The following is a 5164-nucleotide window of genomic DNA, read 5'->3' as shown; positions in this document are numbered from 1 at the left end:
AGAGAGAAGAGAGGACCAGGGGTGCGGGGCGCGTGGAGGACGCCAGGGGTGGAGGTGGGAGCTACCAAAGACACAAGTGCGGTCATTAGCGTGTCAGAGTGGACTCCAGACCCACGACCTCAGAGAGGCAATCCCTGAACGAGTGTTAGTGCATGACATCCACGCTCCCGGACACGGCGTGGATTTCACGGGGAAAGCAGTGCACATCACACTCCCTTCCTGTTCCGGGGCAAGATTTTGCTCCCGAAGTACCCATTTCTCAACCGTGTTCCCCAAAGTCCACCCTGTCGTGAATCAGTCATGAATCTAGTCAGTACGGTGAATCGCGGAGCAGCCACATCCCACCACGAAGATCGGAGTCCGCACACTACACATCGCCCCACGCGGTGTCTCCCCACAAGAACATCACCGCCGTCCTAGCCGAGTAGTGATACAGTGCCATTTCTTTCATTTTCTCTTTCTCGCTTGCTATTTATTTATTTATTTATTTATTTATTTTTGAGACAGAGTCTCACTCACTCTACAGCCCAAGCTGTAGCGCTGTGGCACGATCTCGGCTCACGGCAACCCCCGCCTCCCAGGTTCAAGCGATTCTCCCGCCTCCGACTCCCGAGTAGCTGGGATCACAGGGGTCTGCCCCACCGCACCCGACTCAGTTTTGTAGTTTTAGTAGAGACGGGGTTTCACCACGTGGGCCAGGCTGGTCTTGAACTCCTGACCTCCTGATCCGCCCGCCTCGGCTTCCCAAAGTGCTGGGGTGACAGACGTGAGCCACCGCGTTCAGCCCCTACGGTGCCATTGCTTGGAAATCACTCGTGGGAACACACACTTATGGGTCACGTGTGAAGAATTTTCCTTTGTCTATTTTTTTTCCCCTTTTTTTCGTGTGTGTGTGTGTGTGTGTGTGTGTGTGTGTGTGTGTGTGTGTGCGTGCGTGTGCGCGCGCGGTGGGACGGAGTTTCGCTCTTGCTGCCCAGGCTGGAGTGCAATGGCGCGATCTCGGCTCACTGCAACCTCCGCTTGCCAGGTTCCAGCGATTCTCCTGCGTCTGCCTCCCGAGTAGCTGGGATTACAGGCCTGCGCCCCCATGCCCGGCTAATTTTGTATTTTTAGTAGAGACGGGGTTTCTTCATGTGGGTCAGGCTGGCCTCGAACTCCCGACCTCAGGTGATCCACCCGCCTCGGCCTTCCAAAATGCTGGGATGACGGGCATGAGCCACCGTGCCCGGCCTTAGCCGTTTATTTTAAAGTCGAGGAGCTTATCAGGGAAATACGAGAAGTTTGGACATCACAGGTGACAGAGAGAAAGGTCTGCAAATGGCCCTTCCATCCAAGTGGGGACCCGGCCTCGATCTCCCGAAATCATGCACCCAGTGGGGAAGCCCGGCAAGGCCCGTCTGTGTAGATTCCTCTCGGCCTCTCTAAGCACGCACTTCTCACTTTGGTGGAAGGGGCAGGGCCCTCTCTGGGACGGGGGAATCTGACAGACAAAGAGACAGACGTAGAAAAAGAGAGATCGACAGACAGAGACAGAGAGAAACGGACAGAAAGAGCGAGAGAGCGAGAGAGCGAGAGCGAGAGCGAGAGAGAGAGAGAAACAGACTAGACAGGGAGGGGGAGAGAGGGAGAGAGACAGACAGAGACAGACAGACAGGCAAAAAAGAGAGTAAGACAGAAGACAGACACAGTGAGTGAGAGACACAGGTAGAGAGAGAGAGAGAGAGAGAGAGAGAGAGAGAGAGACAGAGAGACAGAGAGAAAGAGAGGGACAGGCAGACAGATAAAGAGAGTGACAGAGAAAGACATAGACGGACAGTGAGAGACAGAGAGAAAGAGACAGAGAGAGAGAGAGAGAGAGAGAGAGAGAGAGAGAGAGAGAGGCAGACAGACAGACAGGCAAAGAAAGAGAGTAAGACAGAAGACAGACACAGTGAGAGAGACAGGAAAGACAGAAACGGACAGAGAGAGACAGAGAGGAACAGACAGAAAGAGAGAGGGTCCTAGCCCAATAGCGATACAGTGCCATTTCTTTCATTTCCTCTTTCTTTCCTTCTTTCTTTCTTTCTTTCTTTCTTTCTTTCTTTCTTTCTTTCTTCTTTTTTTATTTTTTTATTTTTTTGAGACGGAGTCTTGCTCTGTCACCCAGGCTGGAGTGCAGTGGCGCGATCGCAGCTCCCTGCAACCTCCGCCTCCCGGGTTCACACCATTCTCCGGCCTCAACCTCCCGAGTAGCTGGGACTACAGGCGCCGGCCACTACACCCAGATAATTCGTTTGTTTTTTTTGGAGAGACGGGGTTTCACCATGTTAGCCAGGATGGTCTCGATCTCCTGACCTGGCGATCCGCCCGCCTCAGCCTCCCAAAGTACTAGGATGACAGACGTGAGCCACTGCGTTCAGTCTACAGTGCCGTATCTCAGAAATCACTCACAGGAACAGACACTTACAGGTCATGTGTAGAGTTTCTTTTTTTGTTTTGTTTTGTTTTGTTTTGTTTTGTTCCGTTTTGTTTTGTTTTGCACGAGGAGGTGGCGGGATGGAGTTTCGCTCTTGCGTCCCAGGATGGAGTGAAATGGCAGAGGGGACTCAGGGAGTCAACCTATGGCAGAGATGGCACGTCATTCAGAGCGTAACGTCCACAGCGAAAGGTGGTAGGGCCGGCACTTTTAAAGGCTGAAATCCCGGCGGCTCAGGCCTGTCGTCCTCGCACTTTGGGAGGCCCAGGAGAACGGATCACTTGAGGTCAGGAGTTCGAGACCAGTGCGGCCAACATGGAGAAACCCCGTCTCTACTCAAAATACAAAAATTAGCCGGATGTGGTGGTGTGCGCCTGTAATCCCAGCCACTGAAGAAGAATCACTGGAATCCGGGAGGCAGAGGTTGCAGTGAGCCGAGGGAGTGCCACTGCACCCCCGCCTGGGTGACAGACTGAGAGAGACTCAGTCCCTCCCTACCAAAAAAGAAAGAAAGAAAGAAAGAAAGAAAGAAAGAAAGAAAGAAAGAAAGAAAGAAAAAAAAAAAAAAAAAAGAAAAAAGAAAAAAAAAACACAGGGACCGCCACCGGGCGCAGTGGCTCACACATGTAATCCCAGCACTTTGGGAGGCCGAGGTGGGCGGATCACCTGAGGTCAGGAGTTCAAGAGCAGCCTGGCCCACATGGTGAAACTCCGTCTCTACTAACATAGAAACATCTTCGGAGCATGATGGTGGGTGCCTGTAATCCCAGCTGCTCAGGAGGCTGAGACGGGAGAATCGCTTGAACCTGGGAGACGGTGGTTGCAGTGAGCCGAATCGCACCACCGCACTCCAGGCTGGGTGGCTGAGTGAGACTCTGTCTTAAAACAACAACAACAACAGCAGCAAAAAAAAAATAGCAAACGCACAAAAAAAGAACAGGCCAAAATACTCCATTGTCACTGAACGTTCCGCCACCAGACCGGAAACCCCCTGACTCAGGTCAAGGAGGTGGTGTTTCCTTCTCTCTGTCTCTGTCTCTGTCTCTCTCTCTCTCTCTCTCTCTCTCTCTCTCTCTCTCTCTCTCCCTCCCCCCCCCCAACTTTTATGTCTTGTTCAAGCAGACATGTGCAAGATTGTTACACAAGTAAACTTCTGACTGGGGGGTTCAGTGTGCAGATGATTTCATCACCCGGATAACTCAGCGCAGTACCCGACAGTTTTCGTGGTTTGGTTTTTTGTTTTGTTTTGTTTTGTTTTGTTTTTCCCTGAAGATGTCTCTCCTTCCACACCTCCTCCCTCAAGTAGGCTCCCGCCTCCCTGGTCCCCCTCGTTCTGCCCACGAGTTCTCATTATTTAGTTCCCAGTTATAGATGAGAACACGCGGTCTTTAGCTGATCGTTGCTTTCATCTTCGGCGGTGGCGGTGAAAGAGGCATGACACGAAATCGACCCTTAGGACGCTCCCCTCCGTCCACACCCCACACCCCCTCCCCACACACACCCTCATTCCTGCCCCCCCTCCTCAAACCCAAGACAGGAAGAAAGGCAGATATTAAAGTCAGAGGTCAGCCTCCAAGACGGTGGAGGCAAGGGATCTGAAAGGGTGAGCAAGCGATAGGGGTCGGGGGATGTCGTGGCCGAGCTAGCAAAAATAGGGGACCGACTTTCCAGCCCCAGCACACCCCCAATCCTCAACCGCAGCTAGCCTCTGGGTGGGGTTGCGCCTGTAAAAGCTTCTGAATGGAGAGAAGCCCAAGGCTATGGAAGGCATCAGCTCCAAGTCCGGGAAGGGAACAGGGCTTTGTGCATTGGAATGGGGCTTTAGAAGGCGGTGCTGCGGTTTCCAAAGCGACACGCCTCGCCTCGCCTCGCCTCGCCTCGCCCCGCCCCGCCTCGCCCAGAGCGAAACTCCGTCTCAAAAAAATAATAATAATTTTAAGATAATAATAATACTAAAAAATAAATAAATAAATAAATAAATAAATAAGAAATAAATAGTTAGTACAGCGGTCGTGGTCGTGAATCATTCCCCGGAGTCCAGGCGCAGTGGCTCACGCCCGTCACGCGAGCACTTTGGGACGCCGGGGCAGAAGGGTTGCAACAACATGATGAGACCCTGTCTGTGCAAAAACAGTTGAAAAGGAAGGCCGGGCGCGGCGGCTGACGCCTGCCGTCCCAGCACTTTGGGAGGCCGGGGAGGGAGAATCACCTGAGGTCGGGAGTTGGAGACCAGCCTGACCAACATGGAGAAGCCCCGTCTCTAGTAAAAATACAAAATCAACCAGACGTGGTGGTGCATACCTGCAACCCGAGCTACTACTCGGGAGGCAGACTCAGGAGAATCTCTTGAACCCGGGAGGCAGAAGTTGCGGTGAGCCGAGATCCGCGCCATTGCACTCCAGTCTGGGCAACAAGAGCGAAACTCTGTCTCGGGAAAAAGAAAAATAAAACAATAAAAATTGAAAATCATCTGGGCACAGTGGCGCATGCCCCGTGGTCCCAGGCACTACACTCTGGAGGCTGAGGTGGAAGGATCGCTTGAGTCCAGGAGCGTCCACACTGCAGTGAGTTTGGTTTTGATGGCACCACTGCCAGGGTGACAGAGTGAGACGCCGTCTGTAAATCAGTCAAGCAATCAATCAGATCACTGCAAGGAGCTCTCTATGTCTTACTTTCAATAGGTGTCTCTTCAGGCCAAGCAGGCATGGT

Source organism: Macaca mulatta, chromosome 10 (assembly GCF_049350105.2).
Source record: "Macaca mulatta isolate MMU2019108-1 chromosome 10, T2T-MMU8v2.0, whole genome shotgun sequence".
Lineage (NCBI taxonomy): Eukaryota > Metazoa > Chordata > Mammalia > Primates > Cercopithecidae > Macaca > Macaca mulatta.
Note: the sequence above shows the minus strand (reverse complement) of the source record.